Here is a 13,866-nt window from a genome sequence, read left to right as displayed (position 1 = left end):
TAATGGATAAATATAGATAAAATTTATTTAAAAAAAAGAAAAATTATAAATTATTTGTCGATCTCGAGATTCGAACAGAAAACCAGCAAAATACAATGACACACCCTGCCGATCTAGCCACAAAGACTCGTGCATTGAGAGCTTCTGAATGGTCAAAGACTCTCATTACTACTCGGCAATAAGTTTTAAGTATTGTGAAAATCTGGTTTTAAAAGCACAATGCTAAGAATATTAATAGATTCTGCGCATGTGCGGGAACTTGACTCTTAAAATTCCGATAAAATATAGAAATATTTGAAATTTAAAATATGGTTTTGAATCATATGATTTGGAATGATTCATAGTATTTCTATGAATAATTTAGAAATATAGATAAAATTTATTTAAAAAAAGAAAAATTATAAATTATTTGTCGATCTCGAGATTCGAACAGAAGACCATCAAAATACAATGACACACCCTGCCGATCTAGCCACCAAGTCTCGTACCTCGAGATCTTCTGAAGTGTCAAAGATTCTTATTACGACTCGGCAATAAGTTTTAAGTATTGTGTAAATCTGGTTTTAAAAGCACAATGCTAAGAATATAAATAGATTTTGCGCATGTGCGCGAACTTGACTCTTAAATTTCCGATAAAATATAGAAATATTTTAAATTTATAATATTGTTTTGAAATATATGATTTGGAATGATCCATAGTAACTCTTTGAATAATGGAGAAATAAAGATAAAATTTATTTAAAAAAAAGAAAAATTATAAAATTATTTGTCGATCTCGAGATTCGAAGAGAAGACCAGCAAAATACAATCACACTCCCTGCCGATCTAGCCACCAAGACTCGTACCTCGAGATCTTCTGAAGGGTCAAAGATTCTTATTACGACTCGGCAATAAGTTTTAAGTATTGTGTAAATCTGGTTTTAAAAGCACAATGCTAAGAATATAAATAGATTTTGCGCATGTGCGCGAACTTGACTCTTAAATTTCCGATAAAATATAGAAATATTTTAAATTTATAATATTGTTTTGAAATATATGATTTGGAATGATCCATAGTAACTCTTTGAATAATGGAGAAATAAAGATAAAATTTATTTAAAAGAAAGAAAAATTATAAAATTATTTGTCGATCTCGAGATTCGAACAGAAGACCAGCAAAATACAATGACACACCCTGCCGATCTAGCCACCAAGACTCGTACCTCGAGAGCTTCTGAAGGGTCAAAGATTCTCATTACGGCTCGGCAATAAGTTTTAAGTATTGTGTAAATCTGGTTTTAAAAGCACAATGCTAAGAATATAAATAGATTTTGCGCATGTGCAAGAACTTGACTCTTAAATTTCAGATAAAATATAGAAATATTTTAAAATTATAATATTGTTTTGAAATATATGATTTGGAATGATTCATAGTAACTCTTTGAATAATGGAGAAATAAAGATAAAATTTATTTAAAAAAAAGAAAAATTATAAAATTATTTGTCGATCTCGAGATTCGAACAGAAGACCAGCAAAATACAATGACACACCCTGCCGATCTAGCCACCAAGACTCGTACCTCGAGAGCTTCTGAATGGTCAAAGATTCTCATTACGACTCGGCAATAAGTTTTAAGTATTGTGTAAATCTGGTTTTAAAAGCGCAATGCTAAGAATATTAATAGATTCTGCGCATGTGCGGGAACTTAACTCTTAAAATTCCGATAAATATAGAAATATTTTAAATTTATAATATTGTTTTGAAATATATGATTTGGAATGATTCATAGTAACTCTATGAATAATGGAGAAATAAAGATAAAATTTATTTAAAAAAAAGAAAAATTATAAAATTATTTGTCGATCTCGAGATTCGAACAGAAGACCAGCAAAATACAATGACACACCCTGCCGATCTAGCCACCAAAACTCGTTCATTGAGAGCTTCTGAATGGTCAAAGACTCTCATAACGACTCGGCAATAAGTTTTAAGTATTGTGTAAATCTGGTTGTAAAAGCACAATGCTAAGGATATTAATAGATTCTGCGCATGTGCGGGAACATGACTCTTAAAATTCCGATAAAATATAGAAATATTTTAAATATAAAATATGGTTTTGAATCATATGATTTGGAATGATTCATAGTATATCTATGAATAATTTAGAAATATAGATAAAATTTATTTAAAAAAAGAAAAATTATAAATTATTTGTCGATCTCGAGATTCGAACAGAAGACCATCAAAATACAATGACACACCCTGCCGATCTAGCCACCAAGTCTCGTACCTCGAGATCTTCTGAAGTGTCAAAGATTCTCATTACGACTCGGCAATAAGTTTTAAGTATTGTGTAAATCTGGTTTTAAAAGCACAATGCTAACAATATTAATAGATTCTGCGCATGTGCGCGAACTTGACTCTAAAAATTCCGATAAAATATAGAAATATTTTAAATGTATAATATTGTTTTGAAATATATGATTTGGAATGATTCATAGTAACTCTATGAATAATGAAGAAATATAGATAAAATTTATTTAAAAAAAAGAAAAATTATAAAATTATTTGTCGATCTCGAGATTCGAACAGAAGACCAGCAAAATACAATCACACTCCCTGCCGATCTAGCCACCAAGACTCGTACCTCGAGATCTTCTGAAGGGTCAAAGATTCTTATTACGACTCGGCAATAAGTTTTAAGTATTGTGTAAATCTGGTTTTAAAAGCACAATGCTAAGAATATAAATAGATTTTGCGCATGTGCGCGAACTTGACTCTTAAATTTCCGATAAAATATAGAAATATTTTAAATTTATAATATTGTTTTGAAATATATGATTTGGAATGATCCATAGTAACTCTTTGAATAATGGAGAAATAAAGATAAAATTTATTTAAAAAAAAGAAAAATTATAAAATTATTTGTCGATCTCGAGATTCGAACAGAAGACCAGCAAAATACAATGACACACCCTGCCGATCTAGCCACCAAGACTCGTACCTCGAGAGCTTCTGAAGGGTCAAAGATTCTCATTACGACTCGGCAATAAGTTTTAAGTATTGTGTAAATCTGGTTTTAAAAGCACAATGCTAAGAATTTAAATAGATTTTGCGCATGTGCCCGAACTTGACTCTTAAATTTCCGATAAAATATAGAAATATTTTAAAATTATAATATTGTTTTGAAATATATGATTTGGAATGATTCATAGTAACTCTTTGAATAATGGAGAAATAAAGATAAAATTTATTTAAAAAAAAGAAAAATTATAAATTATTTGTCGATCTCGAGATTCGAACAGAACACCAGCAAAATACAATGACACACCCTGCCGATCTAGCCACCAAGACTCGTACCTCGAGAGCTTCTGAAGGGTCAAAGATTCTCATTACGACTCGGCAATAAGTTTTAAGTATTGTGTAAATCTGGTTTTAAAAGCACAATGCTAAGAAAATTAATAGATTCTGCGCATGTGCGGGAACTTAACTCTTAAAATTCCGATAAATATAGAAATATTTTAAATTTATAATATTGTTTTGAAATATATGATTTGGAATGATTCATAGTAACTCTACGAATAATGGAGAAATATAGATAAAATTTATTTAAAAAAAAGAAAAATTATAAAATTATTTGTCGATCTCGAGATTCGAACAGAAGACCAGCAAAATACAATGACACACCCTGCCGATCTAGCCACCAAGACTCGTACCTCGAGAGCTTCTGAATGGTCAAAGACTCTCATTACGACTCGGCAATAAGTTTTAAGTATTGTGTAAATCTGGTTTTAAAAGCACAATGCTAAGAATATTAATAGATTCTGCGCATGTGCGGGAACTTGACTCTAAAAATTCCGATAAAATATAGAAATATTTTAAATTTAAAATATGGTTTTGAATCATATGATTTGGAATGATTCATAGTTTTTCTATGAATAATTTAGAAATATAGATAAAATTTATTTAAAAAAAAAGAAAAATTATAAATTATTTGTCGATCTCGAGATTCGAACAGAAGACCAGCAAAATACAATGACACACCCTGCCGATCTAGCCATCAAGACTCGTTCATTGAGAGCTTCTGAATGGTCAAAGACTCTCATTACGACTCGGCAATAAGTTTTAAGTATTGTGTAAATCTGGTTTTAAAAGCACAATGCTAAGAATATTAATAGATTCTGCGCATGTGCGGGAACTTGACTCTAAAAATTCCGATAAAATATAGAAATATTTTAAATTTAAAATATGGTTTTGAATCATATGATTTGGAATGATTCATAGTTTTTCTATGAATAATTTAGAAATATAGATAAAATTTATTTAAAAAAAAAGAAAAATTATAAATTATTTGTCGATCTCGAGATTCGAACAGAAGACCAGCAAAATACAATGACACACCCTGCCGATCTAGCCATCAAGACTCGTTCATTGAGAGCTTCTGAATGGTCAAAGACTCTCATTACGACTCGGCAATAAGTTTTAAGTATTGTGTAAATCTGGTTTTAAAAGCACAATGCTAAGAATATTAATAGATTCTGCGCATGTGCGGGAACTTGACTCTTAAAATTCCGATAAAATATAGAAATATTTTAAATTTAAAATATGGTTTTGAATCATATGATTTGGAATGATTCATAGTATTTCTATGAATAATTTAGAAATATAGATAAAATTTATTTAAAAAAAAAGAAAAATTATAAATTATTTGTCGATCTCGAGATTCGAACAGAAGACCAGCAAAATACAATGACACACCCTGCCGATCTAGCCACCAAGACTCGTACCTCGAGAGCTTCTGAAGGGTCAAAGATTCTCATTACGACTTGGCAATAAGTTTTAAGTATTGTGTAAATCTGGTTTTACAAGCACAATGCTAAGAATATTAATAGATTCTGCGCATGTGCGGGAACTTAACTCTTAAAATTCCGATAAATATAGAAATATTTTAAATTTATAATATTGTTTTGAAATATATGATTTGGAATGATTCATAGTAACTCTATGAATAATGGAGAAATAAAGATAAAATTTATTTAAAAAAAAGAAAAATTATAAAATTATTTGTCGATCTCGAGATTCGAACAGAAGACCAGAAAATACAATGACACACCCTGCCGATCTAGCCACCAAGACTCGTTCATTGAGAGCTTCTGAATGGTCAAAGACTCTCATTACGACTCGGCAATAAGTTTTAAGTATTGTGTAAATCTGGTTTTAAAAGCACAATGCTAAGAATATTAATAGATTCTGCGCATGTGCGGGAACTTGACTCTAAAAATTCCGATAAAATATAGAAATATTTTAAATTTAAAATATGGTTTTGAATCATATGATTTGGAATGATTCATAGTTTTTCTATGAATAATTTAGAAATATAGATAAAATTTATTTAAAAAAAAAGAAAAATTATAAATTATTTGTCGATCTCGAGATTCGAACAGAAGACCAGCAAAATACAATGACACACCCTGCCGATCTAGCCACCAAGACTCGTACCTCGAGAGCTTCTGAAGGGTCAAAGATTCTCATTACGACTCGGCAATAAGTTTTACGTATTGTGTAAATCTGGTTTTAAAAGCACAATGCTAAGAATATTAATAGATTCTGCGCATGTGCGGGAACTTAACTCTTAAAATTCCGATAAATATAGAAATATTTTAAATTTATAATATTGTTTTGAAATATATGATTTGGAATGATTCATAGTAACTCTATGAATAATGGAGAAATAAAGATAAAATTTATTTAAAAAAAAGAAAAATTATAAAATTATTTGCCGATCTCGAGATTCGAACAGAAGACCAGCAAAATGCAATGACACACCCTGCCGATCTAGCCACCAAGACTCGTTCATTGAGAGCTTCTGAATGGTCAAAGACTCTCATTACGACTCGGCAATAAGTTTTAAGTATTGTGTAAATCTGGTTTTAAAAGCACAATGCTAAGAATATTAATAGATTCTGCGCATGTGCGGGAACTTGACTCTTAAAATTCCGATAAAATATAGAAATATTTTAAATTTAAAATATGGTTTTAATCATATGATTTGGAATGATTCATAGTATTTCTATGAATAATTTAGAAATATAGATAAAATTTATTTAAAAAAAAAGAAAAATTATAAATTATTTGTCGATCTCGAGATTCGAACAGAAGACCAGCAAAATACAATGACACACCCTGCCGATCTAGCCACCAAGACTCGTACCTCGAGAGCTTCTGAAGGGTCAAAGATTCTCATTACGACTCGGCAATAAGTTTTAAGTATTGTGTAAATCTGGTTTTAAAAGCACAATGCTAAGAATATTAATAGATTCTGCGCATGTGCGGGAACTTAACTCTTAAAATTCCGATAAATATAGAAATATTTTAAATTTATAATATTGTTTTGAAATATATGATTTGGAATGATTCATAGTAACTCTATGAATAATGGAGAAATAAAGATAAAATTTATTTAAAAAAAAGAAAAATTATAAAATTATTTGCCGATATCGAGATTCGAACAGAAGACCAGCAAAATACAATGACACACCCTGCCGATCTAGCCACCAAGACTCGTTCATTGAGAGCTTCTGAATGGTCAAAGACTCTCATTACGACTCGGCAATAAGTTTTAAGTATTGTGTAAATCTGGTTTTAAAAGCACAATGCTAAGAATATTAATAGATTCTGCGCATGTGCGGGAACTTAACTCTTAAAATTCCGATAAATATAGAAATATTTTAAATTTATAATATTGTTTTGAAATATATGATTTGGAATGATTCATAGTAACTCTATGAATAATGGAGAAATAAAGATAAAATTTATTTAAAAAAAAGAAAAATTATAAAATTATTTGCCGATCTCGAGATTCGAACAGAAGACCAGCAAAATGCAATGACACACCCTGCCGATCTAGCCACCAAGACTCGTTCATTGAGAGCTTCTGAATGGTCAAAGACTCTCATTACGACTCGGCAATAAGTTTTAAGTATTGTGTAAATCTGGTTTTAAAAGCACAATGCTAAGAATATTAATAGATTCTGCGCATGTGCGGGAACTTGACTCTTAAAATTCCGATAAAATATAGAAATATTTTAAATTTAAAATATGGTTTTGAATCATATGATTTGGAATGATTCATAGTATTTCTATGAATAATTTAGAAATATAGATAAAATTTATTTAAAAAAAAAGAAAAATTATAAATTATTTGTCGATCTCGAGATTCGAACAGAAGACCAGCAAAATACAATGACACACCCTGCCGATCTAGCCACCAAGACTCGTACCTCGAGAGCTTCTGAAGGGTCAAAGATTCTCATTACGACTCGGCAATAAGTTTTAAGTATTGTGTAAATCTGGTTTTAAAAGCACAATGCTAAGAATATTAATAGATTCTGCGCATGTGCGGGAACTTAACTCTTAAAATTCCGATAAATATAGAAATATTTTAAATTTATAATATTGTTTTGAAATATATGATTTGGAATGATTCATAGTAACTCTATGAATAATGGAGAAATAAAGATAAAATTTATTTAAAAAAAAGAAAAATTATAAAATTATTTGCCGATCTCGAGATTCGAACAGAAGACCAGCAAAATACAATGACACACCCTGCCGATCTAGCCACCAAGACTCGTTCATTGAGAGCTTCTGAATGGTCAAAGACTCTCATTACGACTCGGCAATAAGTTTTAAGTATTGTGTAAATCTGGTTTTAAAAGCACAATGCTAAGAATATTAATAGATTCTGCGCATGTGCGGGAACTTAACTCTTAAAATTCCGATAAATATAGAAATATTTTAAATTTATAATATTGTTTTGAAATATATGATTTGGAATGATTCATAGTAACTCTATGAATAATGGAGAAATAAAGATAAAATTTATTTAAAAAAAAGAAAAATTATAAAATTATTTGTCGATCTCCAGATTCGAACAGAAGACCAGCAAAATACAATGACACACCCTGCCGATCTAGCCACCAAGACTCGTACCTCGAGAGCTTCTGAATGGTCAAAGACTCTCATTACGACTCGGCAATAAGTTTTAAGTATTTTGTAAATCTGGTTTTAAAAGCACAATGCTAAGAATATTAATAGATTCTGCGCATGTGCGGGAACTTGACTCTTAAATTTCCTATAAAATATAGAAATATTTTAAAATTATAATATTGTTTTGAAATATATGATTTGGAATGATTCATAGTAACTCTTTGAATAATGGAGAAATAAAGATAAAATTTATTTAAAAAAAAGAAAAATTATAAAATTATTTGTCGATCTCGAGATTCGAACAGAAGACCAGCAAAATACAATGACACACCCTGCCGATCTAGCCACCAAGACTCGTACCTCGGGAGCTTCTGAAGGGTCAAAGATTCTCATTACGACTCGGCAATAAGTTTTAAGTATTGTGTAAATCTGGTTTTAAAAGCGCAATGCTAAGAATATTAATAGATTCTGCGCATGTGCGGGAACTTAACTCTTAAAATTCCGATAAATATAGAAATATTTTAAATTTATAATATTGTTTTGAAATATATGATTTGGAATGATTCATAGTAACTCTATGAATAATGGAGAAATAAAGATAAAATTTATTTAAAAAAAAGAAAAATTATAAAATTATTTGTCGATCTCGAGATTCGAACAGAAGACCAGCAAAATACAATGACACACCCTGCCGATCTAGCCACCAAAACTCGTTCATTGAGAGCTTCTGAATGGTCAAAGACTCTCATTACGACTCGGCAATAAGTTTTAAGTATTGTGTAAATCTGGTTTTAAAAGCACAATGCTAAGAATATTAATAGATTCTGCGCATGTGCGGGAACTTGACTCTTAAAATTCCGATAAAATATAGAAATATTTTAAATTTAAAATATGGTTTTGAATCATATGATTTGGAATGATTCATAGTATTTCTATGAATAATTTAGAAATATAGATAAAATTTATTTAAAAAAAAAGAAAAATTATAAATTATTTGTCGATCTCGAGATTCGAACAGAAGACCAGCAAAATACAATGACACACCCTGCCGATCTAGCCACCAAGACTCGTACCTCGAGAGCTTCTGAAGGGTCAAAGATTCTCATTACGACTTGGCAATAAGTTTTAAGTATTGTGTAAATCTGGTTTTACAAGCACAATGCTAAGAATATTAATAGATTCTGCGCATGTGCGGGAACTTAACTCTTAAAATTCCGATAAATATAGAAATATTTTAAATTTATAATATTGTTTTGAAATATATGATTTGGAATGATTCATAGTAACTCTATGAATAATGGAGAAATAAAGATAAAATTTATTTAAAAAAAGAAAAATTATAAAATTATTTGCCGATCTCGAGATTCGAACAGAAGACCAGAAAATACAATGACACACCCTGCCGATCTAGCCACCAAGACTCGTTCATTGAGAGCTTCTGAATGGTCAAAGACTCTCATTACGACTCGGCAATAAGTTTTAAGTATTGTGTAAATCTGGTTTTAAAAGCACAATGCTAAGAATATTAATAGATTCTGCGCATGTGCGGGAACTTGACTCTAAAAATTCCGATAAAATATAGAAATATTTTAAATTTAAAATATGGTTTTGAATCATATGATTTGGAATGATTCATAGTTTTTCTATGAATAATTTAGAAATATAGATAAAATTTATTTAAAAAAAAAGAAAAATTATAAATTATTTGTCGATCTCGAGATTCGAACAGAAGACCAGCAAAATACAATGACACACCCTGCCGATCTAGCCATCAAGACTCGTTCATTGAGAGCTTCTGAATGGTCAAAGACTCTCATTACGACTCGGCAATAAGTTTTAAGTATTGTGTAAATCTGGTTTTAAAAGCACAATGCTAAGAATATTAATAGATTCTGCGCATGTGCGGGAACTTGACTCTTAAAATTCCGATAAAATATAGAAATATTTTAAATTTAAAATATGGTTTTGAATCATATGATTTGGAATGATTCATAGTATTTCTATGAATAATTTAGAAATATAGATAAAATTTATTTAAAAAAAAAGAAAAATTATAAATTATTTGTCGATCTCGAGATTCGAACAGAAGACCAGCAAAATACAATGACACACCCTGCCGATCTAGCCACCAAGACTCGTACCTCGAGAGCTTCTGAAGGGTCAAAGATTCTCATTACGACTCGGCAATAAGTTTTACGTATTGTGTAAATCTGGTTTTAAAAGCACAATGCTAAGAATATTAATAGATTCTGCGCATGTGCGGGAACTTAACTCTTAAAATTCCGATAAATATAGAAATATTTTAAATTTATAATATTGTTTTGAAATATATGATTTGGAATGATTCATAGTATTTCTATGAATAATTTAGAAATATAGATAAAATTTATTTAAAAAAAAAGAAAAATTATAAATTATTTGTCGATCTCGAGATTCGAACAGAAGACCAGCAAAATACAATGACACACCCTGCCGATCTAGCCACCAAGACTCGTACCTCGAGAGCTTCTGAAGGGTCAAAGATTCTCATTACGACTCGGCAATAAGTTTTACGTATTGTGTAAATCTGGTTTTAAAAGCACAATGCTAAGAATATTAATAGATTCTGCGCATGTGCGGGAACTTAACTCTTAAAATTCCGATAAATATAGAAATATTTTAAATTTATAATATTGTTTTGAAATATATGATTTGGAATGATTCATAGTAACTCTATGAATAATGGAGAAATAAAGATAAAATTTATTTAAAAAAAAGAAAAATTATAAAATTATTTGCCGATCTCGAGATTCGAACAGAAGACCAGCAAAATGCAATGACACACCCTGCCGATCTAGCCACCAAGACTCGTTCATTGAGAGCTTCTGAATGGTCAAAGACTCTCATTACGACTCGGCAATAAGTTTTAAGTATTGTGTAAATCTGGTTTTAAAAGCACAATGCTAAGAATATTAATAGATTCTGCGCATGTGCGGGAACTTAACTCTTAAAATTCCGATAAATATAGAAATATTTTAAATTTATAATATTGTTTTGAAATATATGATTTGGAATGATTCATAGTAACTCTATGAATAATGGAGAAATAAAGATAAAATTTATTTAAAAAAAAGAAAAATTATAAAATTATTTGTCGATCTCCAGATTCGAACAGAAGACCAGCAAAATACAATGACACACCCTGCCGATCTAGCCACCAAGACTCGTACCTCGAGAGCTTCTGAAGGGTCAAAGATTCTCATTACGACTCGGCAATAAGTTTTAAGTATTGTGTAAATCTGGTTTTAAAAGCACAATGCTAAGAATATTAATAGATTCTGCGCATGTGCGGGAACTTAACTCTTAAAATTCCGATAAAATATAGAAATATTTTAAATTTAAAATATGGTTTTGAATCATATGATTTGGAATGATTCATAGTATTTCTATGAATAATTTAGAAATATAGATAAAATTTATTTAAAAAAAAAGAAAAATTATAAATTATTTGTCGATCTCGAGATTCGAACAGAAGACCAGCAAAATACAATGACACACCCTGCCGATCTAGCCACCAAGACTCGTACCTCGAGAGCTTCTGAAGGGTCAAAGATTCTCATTACGACTCGGCAATAAGTTTTAAGTATTGTGTAAATCTGGTTTTAAAAGCACAATGCTAAGAATATTAATAGATTCTGCGCATGTGCGGGAACTTAACTCTTAAAATTCCGATAAATATAGAAATATTTTAAATTTATAATATTGTTTTGAAATATATGATTTGGAATGATTCATAGTAACTCTATGAATAATGGAGAAATAAAGATAAAATTTATTTAAAAAAAAGAAAAATTATAAAATTATTTGCCGATCTCGAGATTCGAACAGAAGACCAGCAAAATACAATGACACACCCTGCCGATCTAGCCACCAAGACTCGTTCATTGAGAGCTTCTGAATGGTCAAAGACTCTCATTACGACTCGGCAATAAGTTTTAAGTATTGTGTAAATCTGGTTTTAAAAGCACAATGCTAAGAATATTAATAGATTCTGCGCATGTGCGGGAACTTAACTCTTAAAATTCCGATAAATATAGAAATATTTTAAATTTATAATATTGTTTTGAAATATATGATTTGGAATGATTCATAGTAACTCTATGAATAATGGAGAAATAAAGATAAAATTTATTTAAAAAAAAGAAAAATTATAAAATTATTTGTCGATCTCGAGATTCGAACAGAAGACCAGCAAAATACAATGACACACCCTGCCGATCTAGCCACCAAGACTCGTTCATTGAGAGCTTCTGAATGGTCAAAGACTCTCATTACGACTCGGCAATAAGTTTTAAGTATTGTGTAAATCTGGTTTTAAAAGCACAATGCTAAGAATATTAATAGATTCTGCGCATGTGCGGGAACTTAACTCTTAAAATTCCGATAAATATAGAAATATTTTAAATTTATAATATTGTTTTGAAATATATGATTTGGAATGATTCATAGTAACTCTATGAATAATGGAGAAATAAAGATAAAATTTATTTAAAAAAAAGAAAAATTATAAAATTATTTGTCGATCTCGAGATTCGAACAGAAGACCAGCAAAATACAATGACACACCCTGCCGATCTAGCCACCAAGACTCGTTCATTGAGAGCTTCTGAATGGTCAAAGACTCTCATTACGACTCGGCAATAAGTTTTAAGTATTGTGTAAATCTGGTTTTAAAAGCACAATGCTAAGAATATTAATAGATTCTGCGCATGTGCGGGAACTTGACTCTTAAAATTCCGATAAAATATAGAAATATTTTAAATTTAAAATATGGTTTTGAATCATATGATTTGGAATGATTCATAGTTTTTCTATGAATAATTTAGAAATATAGATAAAATTTATTTCAAAAAAAAGAAAAATTATAAATTATTTGTCGATCTCGAGATTCGAACAGAAGACCAGCAAAATACAATGACACACCCTGCCGATCTAGCCACCAAGACTCGTAACTCGAGAGCTTCTGAAGGGTCAAAGATTCTCATTACGACTCGGCAATAAGTTTTAAGTATTGTGTAAATCTGGTTTTAAAAGCACAATGCTAAGAATATTAATAGATTCTGCGCATGTGCGCGAACTTGACTCTTAAAATTCCGATAAATATAGAAATATTTTAAATTTATAATATTGTTTTGAAATATATGATTTGGAATGATTCATAGTAACTCTATGAATAATGGAGAAATAAAGATAAAATTTATTTAAAAAAAAGAAAAATTATAAAATTATTTGTCGATTTCGAGATTCGAACAGAAGACCAGCAAAATACAATGACACACCCTGCCGATCTAGCCATCAAGACTCGTTCATTGAGAGCTTCTGAATGGTCAAAGACTCTCATTACGACTCGGCAATAAGTTTTAAGTATTGTGTAAATCTGGTTTTAAAAGCACAATGCTAAGAATATTAATAGATTCTGCGCATGTGCGGGAACTTGACTCTTAAAATTCCGATAAAATATAGAAATATTTTAAATTTAAAATATGGTTTTGAATCATATGATTTGGAATGATTCATAGTATTTCTATGAATAATTTAGAAATATAGATAAAATTTATTTAAAAAAAAAGAAAAATTATAAATTATTTGTCGATCTCGAGATTCGAACAGAAGACCAGCAAAATACAATGACACACCCTGCCGATCTAGCCACCAAGACTCGTACCTCGAGAGCTTCTAAAGGGTCAAAGATTCTCATTACGACTCGGCAATAAGTTTTACGTATTGTGTAAATCTGGTTTTAAAAGCACAATGCTAAGAATATTAATAGATTCTGCGCATGTGCGGGAACTTAACTCTTAAAATTCCGATAAATATAGAAATATTTTAAATTTATAATATTGTTTTGAAATATATGA

The sequence above is a fragment of the Argiope bruennichi genome, chromosome 9, assembly GCF_947563725.1.
Source record: "Argiope bruennichi chromosome 9, qqArgBrue1.1, whole genome shotgun sequence".
In the NCBI taxonomy this organism is placed as follows: domain Eukaryota; kingdom Metazoa; phylum Arthropoda; class Arachnida; order Araneae; family Araneidae; genus Argiope; species Argiope bruennichi.
This window is presented reverse-complemented; position numbering follows the sequence as displayed.